A 19,553-nucleotide genomic window follows, 5' to 3' on the forward strand; every position below is an offset into this window, starting at 1 on the left:
GATCAAGAACAACATTGCGCTCACCTGCATTTCTCTATTACATTTGCACTTCATACCCATATGAAGATGCAAAATATATACAGCTTGGCTAACTTGCCCTGACTTAACTTCCGGTAGCGACATGTGTGGGGAGGTTACTTACTAGATAGCTCCGACCAAGATCCACATCTTTTCGGCCTTTTTGCCTGATCTTAACAAGGAGATTTTTGCAAGAAAACATTCTGGGTCGGTAATACAGGGAGGGTTCCTGCAGCGAACACATGCCAAAAAGCAAAGGAAACAAGAAACCCACAGAAGGTAATTCTTCGGTGGACTTGGAGGCTTTGCAAAGTTCATCGGTAGAAAATGGGGGTGGCAGAATTGTTGACGACGGTCACCCCGAGTACAGAAGATCTGCTCTCGGGTGTGCTCGCAAAGGAGTTTGACAAACACTTTGACAAGCAATGGAAGTCGGCGGCAGAGAGACTGTGAACATTGATTGAGGAAGCGCTGGGACCCATCCGGGTGAAACTTGCTAAGACCGCTGAGGCAGTAAAGAAACATGGCAAGGTGCTAGAAGGTGTGGAGAAGGCGTTGACATGGCAAGGTGAGCAGCTTGCATATTGGAAGCTAAGATGGCGGTGGTGGGCGATGAGAATAAGAGGCTGAAAGCGAAGGTCGATGACCTCAAAAATCGGCCAAGGAGATAGAACCTCAGAATCGTGGGGTTGCCAGAGGGGGTGGAGGGTCCAAATCCCATTAAAGATCTATTGCAGATGCTTGGGAAAATGATAGGTGAGGGTGGTCTCACTTCCCCCCACCCGAGATGGACAGTGCCCATCGGATACTTAGGTAGGAGCCTCGGCCGAACAAGCCACCTCGAGTGATCATTATTCATATTCATAACTTCAGGAGGAGGAGAAGGTTGTGAAGTGGACCAAAGAACACCGGTGACTCACAGTGGGAATGAAACCTTGTGAGGATTTACCAGAATGTGGAGCTGAGCAAGTGAGGAAGCGGGTGGCCTTTAATAAGGTTAAGGCTATTCTGTATAAGAAAGGAGTTAGGGACTTCCGGTGGCGACCATGGAGTGAGTGGTCGCACATTTGGTGGCTCCCACTCCGGGGGGGGGGGGGGGGGGGGGGGGGGCGTTTCGGAACTTTTCCATGGTTAACATGTGGATGTGAGGCGGAATATAGGCGCAGGAGAGTGAAGGGAAGAGATGTACCCTCTGTTGTATGGAGCTGAGGGCCAGAAGCGGTCGAAAAAGAAGGAATCAGTCGATTGGAGCTTGTGCAGCGCCTGTGACGCACTTGGAGATGGCAGAGGGGCAGGGAGCGGCCTTATCGGCTCAGTGGTCAACGAACCAGCTGGTGAGCTTCCTGAACGAGCAGTTCACCCAGCAACGGAAGGAGAGTTTGGAGGGCATGGCCCGGGTGGTGGATTTGATCAGGGCGGTGGTTGACCGCATGGAAATGGAAATGAAGCTGGCGGCCCAGGGTCAGGCAATCCACAAGATGGAGGAGGTGGTAGGGGAATACAAGAAGCAGTTAGCCTCGATGACAGCGGGGATCAGCAGAAGCGGCTCCAGGAGAAGGTCGAGGACCAAGAGAACCGGTCACGTAGGCAGAATATAAGGATTGTTCGCCTGCCGGAAGGGAGTGAAGGAGCTGATGTTGGTGCGTACGTGGGGAGGATGCTGGAGAAGCTGCTCGGAGAGGGTGCATTTGTAAGGCCGTTGGAGGTGGATTGAGCACACAAGGGAGCGAGCCACCGAGGGCGATGGTGATGCGGCTGCACCGGTTCCTGGACAAGCAGCGAATTATGAGGTGGGCCAGGCAGGCGAGGCGCTACCCCTGGGAGGGCAGTGAAATTGGGGTGCACCAGGACCTGGGTGCAGAGTTGCCAAGAGGAGAACGAGTTTCAACAAGGTCAAGTCAGCCCTCTACAAGAAAGGGGTGAAGTTTGGGCTACTATACCCAGCACGTCTGTGGGTGACCTACAAAGGCCAGGAATTGTACTTTGGATCGGCGGATGAGGCGGTAGAATTTGTCAGAGACATTGGCAGGAGAAGGGGGAGATTTAACTTTGGTGGAGATGCTGTTAGGATGTTGCTGTTAACTTATGTTTGGGGCCATTTATTTTTCTGCTTCCTGTTTGTTTTTTGTCCTTTGTTAAGGGATGGGGGATTGGTCTCTTTGTTTGGGTTTGGAGAGGGGTTGTTTTTGGTTTGTTCGTGCTAATGTTCGAGCGGGGGGAGGGGAATCAGCGGGGTGTAGGATTCCAGGCGCCTTGGGCGGGGCCGCCAGGCTTGCTGGGCGGGCCAGTTCACAGAGGCGCAATGGGGGGTGAGTGGAAGGCCAGTGGGGGGATGGGGGCAAGGGATGTTGCTGGGTGCTCTGGGGGTTGGGTGGTGGGGGGAGGGGGGGGGAGTACTGCTGACAGGAGAAGGGTGTTTAATGTGTAAGGGGAGGAGCATCAGTGACGGTGGGAACCCGAGAACGGGCCTGGGTAGCTGCAGGGCACGGGCCAAGAGGGGCTTTGGTTGATTCGTGGGGGGGTGGGGGGGGGGGGGGGGGGGGGGGCAGGGTGCTCCCAGACCAGGCTGGTCATGTGGAGCGTGTGAGGATTGAATGGATTCTAAATCGAGGGGGTGCTGATTCTGGTCAATAAGCGGGTGGCATTCGAGGTGGGAAATATAGTGGCGCACTCTGGGGGAAGGTACGTTATGGAAAGTGGGAAATTGGAGGGGATGCCGGTGGTGTTGGTCAACATCTATGTCCAGAATTGCAATGACGTGGAATTTATGAGGCGGGAGCTGGGGAAGATTACGGACCTGGACTCTCAACAGTTAATTATGGGGTGAGGGGAAAATGGCAAGGGGGAGGGGGTGGGGGGCAGCGCCCACAATGGAGGCTGCATGTGGGAGTGTTATGGACGAAGAGGTGTGTGAGCAGGTGAGGAAGGCCTTCCGGAGGTATGTGGAGATTAATGACACGGGGGAGGTTTCGGCAGGTACGGTTTGGGAGGCACTGAAAGCAGTGATCAGGGGGTGTTTATTTTGATTCGGGCACACAGGGGGAAGACGGAGTGGTTGGGAACAGAAAGGCTAATGGAGGAAATCCTGCAGGTGGACAGGAGATATGCAGAGACCCCGAAGGAAGGGCTGTTAAAGGAACGCCAGAGGCTGCAAATGGAATTTGGGTTGGTAACCAAGGGCGAGGCGGTAGGGCAGTTGCAAAGGGTGAGAGGGGCGGTATATGAGTATGGGGAGAAAGTGAGCAGGATGTTAGCTCACCAGTTGAGGAATCAGGAGGCGGCGAGAGAAATTGGAAAAGTGAAGGACACGGGAGGGGACACGGTCTTGGACCCGGCGGGGGGTGAATGGGATGTTCAGGAAGTTTTATAGCAAATTGTATAAGTCGGAAACCCCCAGTCGGGAGGAGTGGATGAGGACGTTTCTGGGAGGGTTAGAGTTACCAAATGTTGAGGAGGAGCTGGTGGAGGGCTTGGGGGCCCTAATTGGGATTGTCGAAGTGGTAGAGGGGTTGGAGGCAATGCAATCGGGTAAGGCCACGGGACCGGACGGATACCCGGTGGAATTTTATAAGAGGTTCTCGGGGGTGCTGGGACTGCTGTTGGTAAGGGCCTTCAATGAAGCAAAGTAGCTGGGCGTGCTCCCCCGATGTTGTCACAGGCGATGATCACCCTCATTTTAAAACGGGATATGGATCCAGAAAATTGTGCGCCATATAGGCCGATCTCCCTGTTAAATGTGGGTGCCAAATTGTTGCCGAAGATCCTGGCCACAAGGATTGAGGACTGCATCCCAGGGGTAACAGGGAAGGACCAGACGGGTTCGTTAATGGGCGGTACTTGGCGGTACTGTTGTTTGCCTTAGCTATAGAACCATTGGCATTGGCATTGAAAGTGTTGAGGGTCTGGCAGGGGGTAGTGCGGGGGGTGTGTGGAACACAGGATCTCGCTCTATGTGGACGATCTGCCTCTGTACATATCGGACCCGCTGTGGGGAATTGGAGGGATTATGGGGATATTGGAGGAATTCAGCCAGTTTTCGGGACACAAATTGAATATGGGCAAGAGTGAGGTGAGGTCTTTGCGATTCAGGCAAGGGGGCAGGAGAAGAGATTGGATGAGATGCCGTTCAAAGTGGTGGGAGGGAGCTTTCGATATTTGGGTATCCAGGTGGCACAGGAGTGGGAGCAGCTGCGTAAACTGAATTTGGGGTGGCTGGCAGAACAGATTCCGGAGGTGGGATGTGCTCCCATTGTCATTGTTGGGGCGGGTACAGACAGTTAAAATGATGGTCCTCCTGAGGTTTTTGTTTTCCAGAGCCTCCCAATTTTTATTCCCAAGGCGTTCTTCAAAAAGGTGAATGCAGAGATCTCGGGATTTGTTTGGGCGGGTAAAACCCCGCGGGTGAAAAAGGTGCTGTTGGAGCGGGGGCATGGGGGGGCTGGGCCTCCGGAATTTTATTAACTATTACTGGGCGGCGAACATCGCAATGGTCAGGAAGTGGGTAGTGGTGGAGGAGTAGGTATGGGAGGGGGTGGAGGCGGCATCATGTCAGGACACGAGTTTGGGGGCATTGTTAACGGCACCTCTGCCATTCTCGTCGGCTCGGTACTCCACAAGCCCGGTGGTAGTGGCAGCCCTGAGGGTCTGTGGACAGTGGAGGCAGCACATGTTCGGTGTGGGGACTGATATGTGATAACTACCGGTTCGCGCTGAGGGGGTTGGACGGGGGGAGGGGGGGGGGGGGGGGGGATTCGAAGGTGGCAGCAGGCAGGGATCGAGAGATTTGAGGATCTCTTCATTGGTGAGGGTTTCCTGAACTTTGATGAGCTGGAGGAGGAGTTTGAGTTTCCAGGTGGGAATGGGTTCCGGTATCTGCAGGTAAGGGATTTTGTGTGGCGGCAGGTCCTTCCCGCACCTGCCGCTCCAGGATAAGGTGGTGTCAAGAACAGAAATAGGAGGGGGGAAGGTCTCAGAGATCTACAAGGAGCTGATGAAGTGGGAGGGAGCCCCGATAGGTGGGTGGGGGGGGGGGGGGGGGGGGTGAAGACAAAGTCAGAAGAAGAGCTGGGTGGGGAGTTGGAGGCCGGGTTATGGGAGGTGGCCCTGAGAAGAGTCAGTGCAACCTCGCCATGTGCTCGGCTCAGCCTGATACATTTTAAGGTGGTCTATAGGGCACAAATATGGCTCGGATGAGCAGGTTAAGGGGGTGGAGGATAGGTGTGGGTGGTGTGCGGGGGGTCCTGCTAACCATGTCCATATGTTTTGGGCGTGTCCGAGTATGAGGGGTATCTGGCAGGGGTTTTCTAACGTCATGTCAGAGGTCTTGAAAGTGAGGGTGGTTTCGAGTCCAGAGGTGGTGATCTTCAGTGTGTCGGAGGACCCGGGAGTCCAGGGGGTGAAAGCGGCCGACATCCTGGCCTTCGCCTCCCTGGAGGTCCGGAGAAGGATCTTACTAGGGTGGAGGAACTCGGTGCCCCCGAAGTCGGAGGTGTGGGTTAGCGACATGGCGGGGTTTCGTTGCAGGGGTTTGCTCAGAGGTGGCAGCCATTCATCAACTTCTTCTAGGAAGATTAAGCTGTCAGCGGGGGAGGGGGGGAGGGGGGGAGGGGGGGGGGGGGGGGGAAGGGAAGGTATGGGAGAGATGAGTAAGGATAGGAGAACCAATGGAGGGTGGTTTCTGATCATGGGAGAAGTGCCCAATGGCTGCGACTGGCTTTTAAATTGAGAATGCCGGCCCAAGGGCACTACAGTCTCACAGCATCAAGGTTCCAGGTTCGATCCCGGGTCTGGGTCACTATCCATGTGGAGTTTGCATTCTCCCTGTGTTTGCATGGGTTTCACCCCCACAACCGAAAGATGTGCAGGCTAGGTGGATTGAACACGCTAAATTGCCCCTTAATTGGAAAAATGAATTGGGTTGAAGAAACGCCGGGGGGGGGGGGGGGGCTCGAACCATGCAACGCCGCTCCGACGCCAGTCCGCCGATTCTACCGGTCGCCGCCGGTTGGGGGCCGCTGAATGCGCCCCCCCCCCCCGGCGATTCTCCGCGCTCGATGGGCCAAGTGCCCGCCAAGTTCGGCCGAGTCCCGCCGGCATCATTCGCGTGTGGTCCTACCTGGCGCGACCTCGCTATTCATGCTGCAGGGGCCATCCTGGTGTGGGGGTGTTGCTCGTTCTGGTGAGTGTGCTTTACACTCAATTGGCTCTGTTCTATTACTTAGCTCTAGAGTCGCCAGGTATCTTTATGATACCGCCACGAGGTTCAAGTTCAAGTTCAGATCAATGACTCAATACACCAGTTAGTAAGGTTCAATCAAACACATTTATTATTACACAGTAAATCGATACTCATGCAACTAATACTAGCGGACTAAACTATTCCTACCACTATAAGCCAATACTTATCTTCGATAAGGGAACCCACTGGATCAGGGAACAATGGCCTCTTGTTCTGTCCTGAGACTGCAGGCTTCCCAGTTGATATGGGCTAAGGGGTCAGGAGTGTCTATTCTCGTAGCGAGCGTTGGTTGGACACTTACTTGTCGGTGTAGCTGTTGGCCAGGCCTCTCCTTCTCACGGTCAAGTTCTTAGAGAGCTGCTGCAAAGGTGTTCTGCTGGGAGGGCCGGCTAAGAGAGTGAGCTAAACTTGGGACCTGACTTTGATAGGCCCCAGGGGCTTCGCGCCCTTTTGGGCAGATCCCGAGCTTATTGTCAATCAATTGGATCTCATACCAATCGATTGGTATGAATCCCCCCCAATACTGAGGCTGTCCCTCGATCGCGGGGCGTTTCTTCCTGGCTTGTTTGTCTCCTTTGTTTCAGACTCCCGTTGGCGCCGGGAAGTCTGACCTTCTATAGAATGTCCCAAATATAGTAAGAAGTCTTACAACACCAGGTTAAAGTCCAACAGGTTTGTTTCAAACACGAGCTTTCGGAGCACGGCTCCTTCTTCAGGTGAATGGAAAGGCTTGTTCCAGAAATGTTTATATAGACACAGTCAGAGATGCCCCGGAATGCGAGCACCTGCAGGCAATCAAATCATCAGAGATGCAGAGAGAGAGGTAACTCCAGGTTAAAGAGGTGTGAATTGTCCCAAGCCAGTTCAGTCGGTAGGCCTCTGCAAGTCCAGGCTTGTTGGTGGGGGCCGAATGTAATGCGACATGAATCCCAGATCCCGGTTGAGTCCGCATTCATGCGTGCGGAACTTAGCTATAAGTTTTTGCTCAGCAATTTTGCGTTGTCGCGTCTCCTGAAGGCCTCCTTGTAGAATGCTGACCCGGAGATCAGAGGCTGAATGTCCTTGACTGCTGAAGTGTCCCCCAACTGGAAGGGAACAGTCCTGCCTGTTGATAGTCGCACGATGCCCGTTTATTCGTTGTCGCAGTGTCTGCATGGTCTCGCCAATGTACCACGCTTCAGGACATCCTTTCCTGCAGCGTATGAGGTAGACTACATTGGTCGAGTCGCACGAGTATGCGCCGCGTACCTGGTGGGTGGTGTTTCCACGTGTAATGGTGGTGTCCATGTCGATGATCTGGCATGTCTTGCAGAGATTACCCTGGCAGGGTTTTGTGGTGTTGTGGTTGTTGTTCTGAAGGCTGGGTAATTTGCTGCAAACAATGGTTTGTTTGAGGTTGCGCGGTTGTTTGAAGGCCAGTAGTGGGGGTGTGGGGATGACCTTGGCAAGATGTCCATCCTCGCTGATGATGTGTTGGAGGCTGCGAAGAAGATGTCGTAGTTTCTCCGCCCCAGGAAAGTACTGGACGACGAAGGGTACTCTGTCAGTGGTGTCCCGTGTTTGTCTTCTGAGGAGGTCGGTGCGGTTTTTTGCTGTGGCGCGGTGGAACTGTCGATCAATGAGTCGAGCGCCATATCCCGTTCGTACGAGGGCATCTTTCAGCATCTGTAGGTGTCTGTTGCGCTCCTCCTTGTCTGAGCAGATCCTGTGTATACGGAGGGCTTGTCCATAGGGGATGGCTTCTTTAATGTGTTTCGGGTGAAAGCTGGAGAAGTGGAGCATCGTGAGATTATCTGTGGGCTTGCGGTAAAGCGAGGTGCTGAGGTGACCGTCCTTGATGGAGACGAGTGTGTCCAAGAATGGAACTGAATTTGGAGAATAGTCCATGGTGAGTTTGATGGTGGGATGGAACTTATTGATGTCATCGTGTAGTCGTTTCAGTGATGTCTCGCCGTGGGTCCAAAGGAAAAAAATGTCATCGATGTATCTGGTGTATAGCATCGGTTGAAAGTCCTGTGTGGTGAGGAAGTCCTGTTCAAACTTGTGCATGAAGATGTTGGCATATTGAGGTGCAAATTTGGTCCCCATGGCTGTTCCGTGCGTCTGGATGAAGAATTTGTTGTCGAAGGTGAAGACGTTGTGGTCTAGAATGAAACGGATGAGTTGCAGAATTGCGTCTGGAGATTGGCAGTTGTCGGTGTTGAGGACTGAGGCTGTTGCAGCAATGCCGTCGTCATGGGGGATGCTGGTGTAGAGTGCCGAGACATCCATTGTGACGAGGAATGTTCCTGGTTCAACTGGTCCATGGGTGCTGAGTTTCTGTAGGAAGTCCGTCGTGTCGCGACAGAAGCTGGGTGTACCTTGTACGATGGGTTTCAAGATGCCCTCGATGTGGCCAGAGAGGTTCTCACACAGGGTCCCATTGCCTGAAACGATAGGACGGCCTGGTGTGTTGGCCTTGTGTATTATAGCTAATCGTTGTATCCATTGTTCCCGGGGATCGCTTCATTAATATGCAAACTGCTGGTTTCGGTGCTGTCTGCTTTCTTTGCAGGCAGAATACACAGGAAGATTCTGCAACCTGCTTGTCTTTCTTAAAAGTGTCCAATTTTCCCTGCATGCTTTGTAAATCACCATTTTGAGTCGGGAAGTGGCCAACTTCGGTGGCTACAGGGGAGGGGGGATCCATCTCCGGGGGGCCTCCACAGTGGCCAGTCCCGCGATCGGAGCCTATCGATCAGTGGGCGGGCTAATCCAAGGTGGGAGCCTATGTTCTTCGGCTCCAGGCCCCTGTAGGGCTCAACTCTGATGCCCGGGGGCCAACGCGGAGAAGGCAACCCATGCGCATGTGTGGACTCGTGCCACCCGTGGCGCGCATGCGTGGACCCGCGATGCCCATATCAGCAGCTGGAGCTACGTAAAGCGTGGCACAGGATCGCTGCTCCTAGTGGCCAGATGATGTCGTCATAAAACGCTCTGGCGTTTACGACAGCGTCAACACTGCCGCCTATGGCTTGTACAGTCCTGGATGAGAGGTCAGCTGAAAAACTGAAATGCATCCCATTGGCTTGCCAAATTTGTGATATGGCTGAGAATTTAGAAGCGCAGCTTATTTCTTGTTTGAAGTCAGCAGATGAGTTCTCTTTACAACTAGATAAAAGTACAGACATTTCAGATTGTGCAACCTTGCTAGTTGATGATAGGTATGTTTGGCACAGTGAATTTGTTGAGGATTTGCTGTGCTGCCTGACATTATCAACCAGCACAACTGATGCAGAGATTTTTGAAGCATTGAATAGTTACGTGGTTGGAAAGTGCGGGTAGACTGGGCTCATTGCAGAGGAATCACAAGTGTTGGGGCAGCCAACGTGACTGGGAAAAACAGTGGAGTTATCATAAGGATTAAGGAGACAGCCGTTCAGGACTTTGTTTGGAATTATTGTTTTATTCACCGTGAGGCATTGGCATCAAAAGGAATTCCATCTGACCTTGAAGTAGAGTTGAAAGGAATTGTGGAAGTTTTTTATTTCATTAAATGCAGCGCACTCAATACCAGGCTTTTAGAGGCTCTGTGTTCCGATATGGGGGCCAAACACACACATTTATGGTTCCACACAGAGGTACGTTGGCTGTCAAGGGGTCAGGTGCTTGTTAGAATTTACAAACAGGTATGAAATCCATGCTTTCCTTCTTGAGAAATCGTTCCCTCTGGCTGATTCGTTGGGTGATGAAACTTGGATGCTAACTATGTCTACCTTTGCAGACGTCTTTTCAATTCTAAATGAACTGAACCTCGAAATGCAAGGAAAGGATGATGATTGCTTTCGGCAGTGAAGAAATAGATGCTTTCCAAAAGTAATTGAAAGTTTGGCAAGGGTGACTACAAAGCCAACATTTTTACATGTTTCCCATGCTGCTATGGCACAGAGAAGAAAACAGTGTTAGTAAGGGAACTGTCAATAGACTGGCAAGCCTTATTCAGTAATATCTGACTACGCTGAGCGACAGTTTTGTTGCTACCCCAGAGTCAATGATTAACTTATAACTGACTCCAAATGAAGAGACTGAACCTCTGCGCCTCCCCTGTGACAGCACATTGAAAACACACCACAAGTCCATGAGGCTGTCAGCATTCTAGAGTAGCGCCTCCGATCAGTATCCAGTGCTGAGTAAAACAAGCATTTTGTTGCTTTTGCACTTCACAAAGACCTACATTGCAAGGTTGGATTTTCCTTCCTCACAAAGATGAAAACAGTACAAAGGAACTGGCTGAATTCTGTACCTGATATACGCATTGCTTTATCCTCCTGTGAACCTGATTAGAGTGAGATTGTGAGGACCAAGCAGGCTCACCTGTCATATTAAAGGTAAGCGAAAAAGGTGTGTTGTGAAGGTCAGCCAGCGTGGGTCCCAAAGGTCGGCCGGTTGGTAAAAGTGGGTCCTGGGGTAGTATAGTATACGGTATTGTATGTCTTGACCGGGCAATACATGAAGGCTTGCGTTCTAAACTGGTATCCATTTGTACCTATCTGGCCTTATCTTCATTTTGCCCTCGATTTATAATCCGTTATTAACTTGTTATTGAATTGATCCAGTATTAAAACTGGAGGCCCCATTGCCTTAAGTCTATGGTTCCAAACGTATCCTGTCTTGTTTGTTCTGATATTTGTAATAATTCTTGTTCTGTACTGCTCCTGTTTTCCATTGTTTATTGCTTCCTTTTTACGTTTTTTCATTGGGTTATTTCTAAAAAATTGAAAAATCTAATAAAAAATATATGTATTAAAAGAAAGTGGTGTTTTTGCTCCTGAACACCATCTCACTATTACAACACATGGACCAGGACGTAATTACATCCTTTAAAGCCTATTTCCTTTAGGCACACATTTTCCCAGGCCATCAGGGCAACTGAGAAAGAAAGTAGTCCAACTCTCAATGAATTCAACATTTACCATGCAGTTAGGAGCATAGGCGAGGCATGGAATTAAGTCACACAATCAAATTTGTATGGTATTTGGAGAGAACTGTGTCCTGAGTTTGTGTATGACTTCCAAAGCTTTACGGACACTGTTGAAGATGTGACCTGAAATGTTGCTAAAATGGAAGAACACAACTTAGACATTGTACCAAAGGACGTTGATGAGTTACTGGCACAATATTCTGAAGAGTTAACTACCTGACCCTATTTGAGGAACTTGACTCCAACATTGAACGCAGTGCATCAGTGAGTAGGGGAATGTACAGCTGCGGCAGAGAAATTGACAAGGAAAAGAGAAGAACATCTGTCCAAACCTCCTTGGTATCTTCTTTAAGAAAGCGGAGAAGACTCCAAAAAAAACCTGAAGCCATGAATCCTAAGGAAACTTCAGCCAATGACCCTTCAAAATATCCAACCAAAGTCCAGCAAAGTCACCTCAAAGAAGTCCTGACCTCACCCAGCCAGTCCCACCCATAAGCCCAAGGCTTTAAAAATAAGTCTATGTTTTTTAGGTAATTTGTAGGTAATATAGAGTGGGCAGTAAATACCTGTACATTTTTTGATTTTTAAAAAAAATGTCAATAAATATGTTAAAGCTGATATATTACTCATCTATAATTGATCAAGTACAAAAGTCTGGGATGATTTTTGAAAATAGTGTATTGAACCTTGATTCCATCCCCCATTTATAGCATTCTTTCTTATGGGAAAATTAGTTCAACAGGAGTTCAGTCCCACCCCATAATAATGGAGATAGCTTGGGAACACCCATTGAGAGCTGGCGTTTAAACAGTAGATTTATATTCAAAACAACAGGCAACATAAAGGTATGTAGATTTTTTTTGCCTCACGCCGCTGAGGACCCAGGTGCGATCCCGGCCCGGGTCACTGTCCGTGTGGGGTTTACACATTCTCCCCGTGTTTGCATTGGTTTCACCCCCACAACCCAAAGATGGAATTGGGTACTCTTAAATTTAAAAAAAGATTTTTTAACAGATTTCTTTGCTTTCTTTTACACAGGCATTGCTGTTGTTATTGATTCTTTTAAAGTAATCTTTATGATTAAAGGTGATTATTTATAAGTGAACATAGGTTTGGTTATTTGTTTTAAATCTGTGATGCTCTTTAAACCTGCACTATATTATTATATATCTTTACATATGACATGTTTAAAAATGTTTGTATGTTTTAATTTAGATTATCGTCGCTAGATTTTAAAAGTGCCCCAGGGCTTTTTGTTTCCATTGTCTATGTAATATCTGATATTTTTTGGATTTGTGTTTATAGAATCATATAATCACTACAGTGCAGAAGAAAGCTATTCGGCCCATTGAGTTGGCACCGACACCTTGAAGAGCACCATGCCCCTGCCATATCCCCGTAACCCCATCTAACCTTTGGACACTATAATAATAATAATCTTTATTGTCACAAGTAGGCTTACATTAACACTGCAATGAAGTTACTGTGGAAAGCACCTCGTCGCCACATTCGGGCGCCACTAAGAGGCAATTTAGCAAGGCCAGTCCACTTAAACTGGACATCTTTAGACTGTGTGAGGAAACCCTAGCATCTGGAGGAAATGGCAGCGGCACAGTGGTGAGCACTGCTGCCTCACAGCGCCGGGGCCTGGGTTCAATTCCAGCCTTGGATAATTGACTGTGCGGAATTTGTACATTCTCCTAGTCTCTGTGTGGGTTTCCTCCTGGTGCTCTGGTGTTCTACTGCTCTGGAGCGCTCCAGTCCATCATACCAACCCCTGGATCATGTGTTCCCATTCCAAGGGCAACCCTTGGCTATCATGGGTAAGTGAGCACTTTTCTCATCCCGCAGGTGTTCCGAGCAGGGGTGGGTGGGCAAGATCAATGGTGGAATGGAGAGTCCCGGGGTGGGAACCACTGCTGTTTGTCAGTCTAACACACAATTCCTTACAGATACTGAACGGTATGGACGGTACTTTGGATCCCGCAGAACAAGCCCCAGCGGTGCTGCTGGTAGGCTGGGCGGCAGTAGACGGCAGCAGCAGCAGCATCTGCAGAGGCTCAAGGCAGTGGCTTATATGCCGGACCATGCCCCACACATCAGGCCAGAGTGAGACCCAGAGGAGAAGAACCACGACAGCCCAGGGTGTAAAGGTGTCGCTAATCATCCGAACAGGTGCATTCCGCAATGAGGCTCCGCGCCAACAAGTAGATGGTGCGGCCCCTTTGCTATGACCTTGCGGACTTGGCACCACGTGGAGGAGGAGGAAATCCGCTCTCTATGGTCAAGGTCACCATAGCCCTTGGAGGCACAGTGGCGTAGTGGTTATCAGTGCTGCCTCGCGGCGCCAAGGACCCGGGTTCGATCCCAACCCCAGGTTACTGTCCGTGTAGAGTTTGTGTGGGTCTCACCCTCACAACCCAAAGATGTGCAGGGTAGGTGGATTAGCCACGCTAAATTTGTTCCTTTCATTGGAAAAAAAAAGAATTGGGTACTCTAAATTTTGGTTTTCACCGGAACCCTTAACTTTACACCTTGGGATTATTCCTAGGCTCGAGCGGCAGCCTGTGTGGCATCTCGCAGGCCACAGCCCACAGGTGCATCAGACAGGTCACAGATGCCCTGTTTGCCCGGGTGGAAAACTATATAAACCATGACATGGAGCAAGCCCAACAAGATGCCCGTGCATCAAAATTCTCTGCCATTGCTGGGATGCCCCATGTCCAGGAGTGGATAGACGGCATGCATGTCGCCTTGCTTTTACCAGGCCATCTGTCAGTGTCCTACATTAACAGGAAGAGGTTCCACTCCCTGACTGTCTAGCTCGTGTGTGACCATCACATGCAGATCATGCACGTGTGTGCACGCTTCTCAGGGAGTGTGTATGACAGCTACCTCCTGGGGCAGTCACCTCGCTCCGACCTCTTCGAGGATCACCCCAGGATGGCCGTTTGGCTCTGGTGGGATAAGGGGTACCCACTGAGGACCTGGCTAATGAAACCAGTACGGAGGCCTGAGACTGAAGCAGAGATCCGATACAATGAGGCCCCTGTGGCCACCCGGGCTGTCATTGAATGCTGCGTTGGACTCCTTAAGATGCGGTTCCGATGCCTTGACCGCTCCGGTGGTTCCCTGCAGTACACCGGCAGGATGGTCGCCTGCTTTGTGGTGGTCCGCTGTGGCCTTCACAATTTTGCACAGCAATAGGACGACGTGTTGGAGGTGGGGGATAAGGAACATGTAGCCACCTCCGAGAAGGAGGAGGAGGAGGATGACAATGAGGAGGCACTGGTCCAGTGCCGCCCTGTCCCGTGTGCAGACTGCGAGACGTGGCCTCATCAGAGGGGTGGAAATCGGGGAGCTGGTGGCCCCCATGCCAACTTCATGGGACAAGTCCGGGTAGGCATCCAGCGCATTCTCCTCCCGCTTGGTGACCATAAGGACGGAGGGGCAACTGGTTCGAGCCCTGGCTGCCCCTGCGTCCTCTGGCTCTGCCAGCTCTGGCTGGTCCCCGATGTCTGCACCATGATGTTGACGTCCTTGGCGATGCTCCTCAGTGACTGGGCCACGATCTTCAGTGCCTTGGCAATGCCTTGGCAATGCCCGCCTGCGGCTGGGACAAACTCCTCAGCCATTCCCTGCAGCACCTCATTAAGATCAACCTAGTACTAGGACGCGTCCCCCAGCGAGTCGGACATTCTGCTGAGGCCCTCAGCCATGGACGGCACCAACTGCGCCACACCTTGGACACCTTCACTAATGCTGCTGATGTCGTGCACTAGGCTCTCACTGTAGTCGCCACCCTAGCAGTGTTGGCCTTGGTGCCACGCATTGCCGGTGACATCTCCTCCGTCCATAGCCTCTGGGACCCCTCCAATCGGTTATGGACCTGCTCACTCTGAATGTCCCGGCCGCTCCCTAACGTCTCCATCAGCTCCGGGATAGCCTGATCCATAGGCTCAGCATCTGGCTGGGACCCAGCTTGGTCCTGAGATGGAGCAGACTTCTGACTATTGTCTCGCCTGGGCATCACTACCTCCACCTGTTGTACATCAGCAACTGTGTGGTGCTCACCAGATTGTGTCCCAGAAGCCTGACCACTAACGTTACCCACCGAGGTGTATATCTCTGCGCTGGTGGATGGTGGGGATGACAGCTGTTACGCGTCGATTGTGGAATCCTCAGAACTCTCCTCCGAGGTGGTCTCATGGGAGGCAGGGGCCAGCGACGTCAGCTGGAGGACCTGCGGGAGAATGGACATGTGACCAGTGGTATTGACGGGTCAGTGTGTATGACAATAACAACTCATGTTTAGAGCGGCATGTTGCCGCAATGAGTGGTTAGCACTGCTGCCTTTGGCGCTGAGGCCCTGGGTTTGATCCCGGCCCCGGGTCACTATCTGCGTGGAGTTTGCACATTCTCCCCTTGTCCGCGAGTGTCTCACCGCCACAACCCAAAGATGTGCAGGCAAGGTAGATTGGCCACACTAAATTGCCCCTTAATTTGGAAAAAAGATTCGGGGACTCCAAATTTATTTTAAAAAACAACTCACGTTTGACAGATCCTCTCCTCCGGGTGGGGCCAGCTGGACCCTCAACTCTGTGGCGTGCGCCAACCTCCGCATTGGTGACCTATCCTCAGCCTCTCCCATCACCTCCAGGGTCCGTTCCTCGAAAGTCGTGAGGATTCTTATGTCCGGCACCCCTCCACCAGTCTCGACCTGGTGATTGTGAAAGAGCTTCTCCTGCAGAGGCTCAGAGAGGGCATCATTAGCCGCATGTGAAGGAAAGGTTGGAGGGAGTTGAAGGGAGAGGGTGGTTGAAGGGAGGGTTGGGGGCCACATGGAGGGTTGGGGGAGGATTCTCGTTGGGGGGGGGGAAAGGTCTCGTGGGGGGGGGGGGGTGGAGGGTTGTGTCAACTCACCCGTGCTCAAGCAGCATAGTGGTGCAGTGGTTAGCACTGCTGCCTCACGGCGCTGGGTACCCGCAGTACTGTGAATCGGCTGGCGAGCCTTTATTTGCGGCGTGAAGCCCATGGGGCCTCGTTAAGTGGACCAATTATCCTTTTGCTTTACCAGGCCGAGCACCAGGAAGCTCACGGCAGTTCCTGCTCGTTACCACACTGAGAAACCTTTCTGGAGAATCGCGCCCATTGACTCTCCCACCAGCAATTCAGCCAGTGACAGAATTTACAACTTCAATCACCTTTTGCTTTTAAGTCCATTTTTAAAACCTTATTTAAAAGTTTAGTATGTCTGTATATAATTCAGAGTTTCCTTCCATCATCATGACAACTGACAAAACTTTCATAAGTAAATAAGGGAATGTTAATCGATTTATTTCTTACCCAAAACGGGACACAACAGGAAAACATGAAAGATATTAATATTTTGGAAAAGTTGAGTTCAAAGAGGTGCTGAGGACAATGGAATCAAAGATGAAAGGGAAAAATGGGGCGGGATTCTCCGATCCTGGGGCTAAGTGTTGACGCCGTCATATTCCTGGAGTTCCACTACAGAGTGGACGATGGTGGGAAGTCGTGTGGTTTACTAAAGTGACAGCAGTTTTTAACTTTGGGTAACATTACTGGATTTTTATAGCTAAAAATCTGTACGGAAGTGTTACCAAGAAGGTGTTTACTTTGCATTCTGACTATGTGGGTCTTTTTGCGGGATGTTTTGTACCATAGAAAGCATCTTATCTGGCTGCATCACAGTCTGGTATGGCAACTGCTCGGCCCAAGACCGCAAGAGACTTCAGAGAGTGGTGAACACCGCCCAGTCCATCACACAAACCTGCCTCCCAGCCACTGACTCTGTCTACGCCTCCCGCTGACTTGAGAAAGAGGGCAGCATAATCGAAGACCTCTTCCACCCGGCTTACTCACTGTTCCAACTTCTTCCATCGGGCAGGAGATTCAAAAGTCTGAGAACACGCACGAACAGACTCAAAAACAGCTTCTTCCCCGCTGTTACCAGACTCCTAAATGGCCCACTTATGGACTGATCTGATTAATACTACACTCCTGTATACTTCACCCGATGCCGCTGTCTATGTATATACCTTGTGTTGCCCTCCTACATATTTTCTTTTCATGTACTAAATGATCTGTTTGAGCTACATGCAGAAAAATACTTTTCACTGTACCTCAGTACACGTGGCAATAAACAAACAAGACTTTTTTAACTACGTAACTTCAATCTTGTGTTCTTAAGTTTGCTGCTGTTCATTTTAATTAATCTTCCAATTTTTAAAAGCCACAATTTTTTACTGGAATTCTATGCTCCTGGGGTCAACTGTTTTTTTTAACCTTGTTTTCAGAATACAAAAAAAGAGTTATGGTCAGTAAGACAGATTTCCCTCAGCAAGTAACATCTGCTGTGGCTGTAACAAATGTGGGGACTCTTTGTGGGGTGTAAAATTCCTTGATCGAATTGGAGTTTTGTGAATCTGAAAGATAAAGGTACGGGGAGAATACTTAACTCAGGGAGTTTTGTGTTGGAGGATTTTTAGAGTGGTTGGACTGCAAAATGCTTTGCCAATTGCTAAGACTTTTCCAGGAGTGGAAGCTGTGACCGTGGAGTATTTGGAATCTTTGACTAAGGCTAAACTGTGAGAGGTAGCGCAGGTCAAGTAAAAGTAGAAATCAAAGCGGAGTTCCGGAAGGCTGATATGGTTAAAGGTATTTACCCAACATTTAAAGTTGGAAGAGACCCCTGAAACTAATGTGCCACAGGTAGAGATACCAAGGCTTTATTTGCAAATGAAAAAGAAATGGAACTGAAGAGACTTGAATTGAAAGAAAAAGAAATGAAAAAGTGAAAGAAAGGGATAGATAAAAAGAAATGGAAATAAGAAAACTTACATAGGAAAAGAAGAGTAGGAAAAGGAGAAGAAAAAGTTGATAGAGTTAGAAATGCGAAGGCTTGAATTTAAACTTCAGAGAGAGAAGTTTGCACTGAGGAAAGGAATAGGGAAAGAGATAGGGAGTTTCAGAGAAAGAAAGAAGCCAAACAGTGGGCCTTAACTTCCAACTTGTGTCAGAAAGCGATCGCCCGCTGGAATTATAAGACTTTAAAGCATATTTACCTGCTCTTGAAAACTGTGCTGAAACCTCCAGTGGCTGAAGCTGCATGGGGCCGATAAAAGCATCCCCACAGGCCCCAGCGTGGTCCAGCTGCATTGGGCTCAGAGGTCACACCCCTTTTTTACTGCACTAGCCGCCGAAAATCAGGTACATTTAAAGGGCCAGTGAAATTGACAGACCAGGGAGAAGGTAAATGGATGGGATTTGGAGGGTAAGCGGTTCACGGTCACGGGGCTGGTCAGGCCAGAGGTAGGGGTAGTGGTCAGAGGCCAGCGGCAAGGGAGTTCGAACATTGGTGGGTGGGGGGGGTGGGGGGTGGGGGCTGGTATGGGACATCGTGGGCCAGTTGGGAGGTGATCCAGCCAAATTGGGGGTACGGTGAGGTCGGTCCGGGAATTGGGGAGTCTCGTGTGAATGGGTGTTCTGGGGGAATCCCATGTGAGGTCAGAGATGGGGAATGCTGTTGGGGGGGTGGTTAGTCTGGAAGGTGGAAAACTCTCCTGTGGAGTCAGGGGAGGGGTGGTGGTGGTGTGTGTGGGGGCAGGTGGGGTAGTCCTGTATGAGGGTTGGTCTGAGTTTTTAAAATAGTTACGCAGCAGTTAGAAGAGATTTTATTTCTTGCAACTTTTACTGAGTAACGATTAGCGTAACCCTGAGGGCACCATTTGAAATTAGCAATTTAAATTGCTGCTTTGGATGTAAAGACCTCCACAAGACCCACGGGAACAGCCTGATTGATCTCCCCATGGGACTGGTGGAATACGAGCTCCCCCGCTGAGGGGCGGAGGCCTAACAGCAGGGTTCGTTAAAACGGACCAATAAAAGCCGGCCAAGATGGGAACCAGCATCTTCAGCTGTTCCCAGCTGGGACTGGATGCACTGCTCCTCCACTTGTGGCCTTGTATTTACATAGATAGAACAGTACAGCACAGAACAGGCCCTTCGGCCCTCAATGTTGTGCCGAGCCATGATCACCCTACTCAAACCCACGTATCCACCCTATACCCGTAACCCAACAACACCCCCCCCCCCCCCCCCCCCCCCCCCCCCCCTTAACCTTACTTTTTAGGACACTACGGGCAATTTAGCATGGCCAATCCACCTAACCCGCACATCTTTGGACTTATTTATCAATAAACCACTGAGTTTAAATCCTTTTCTAGGCTCTTGTGATTATAGTACCAGCGTAGCACAATTGACCAGAGTAAGTTAGCACTTCTGGACAATTGCTGTGCAAGTGTTTACCTGGGA

Source organism: Scyliorhinus canicula, chromosome 4 (genome assembly GCF_902713615.1).
Source record: "Scyliorhinus canicula chromosome 4, sScyCan1.1, whole genome shotgun sequence".
NCBI classification, from domain to species: Eukaryota; Metazoa; Chordata; class Chondrichthyes; order Carcharhiniformes; family Scyliorhinidae; genus Scyliorhinus; species Scyliorhinus canicula.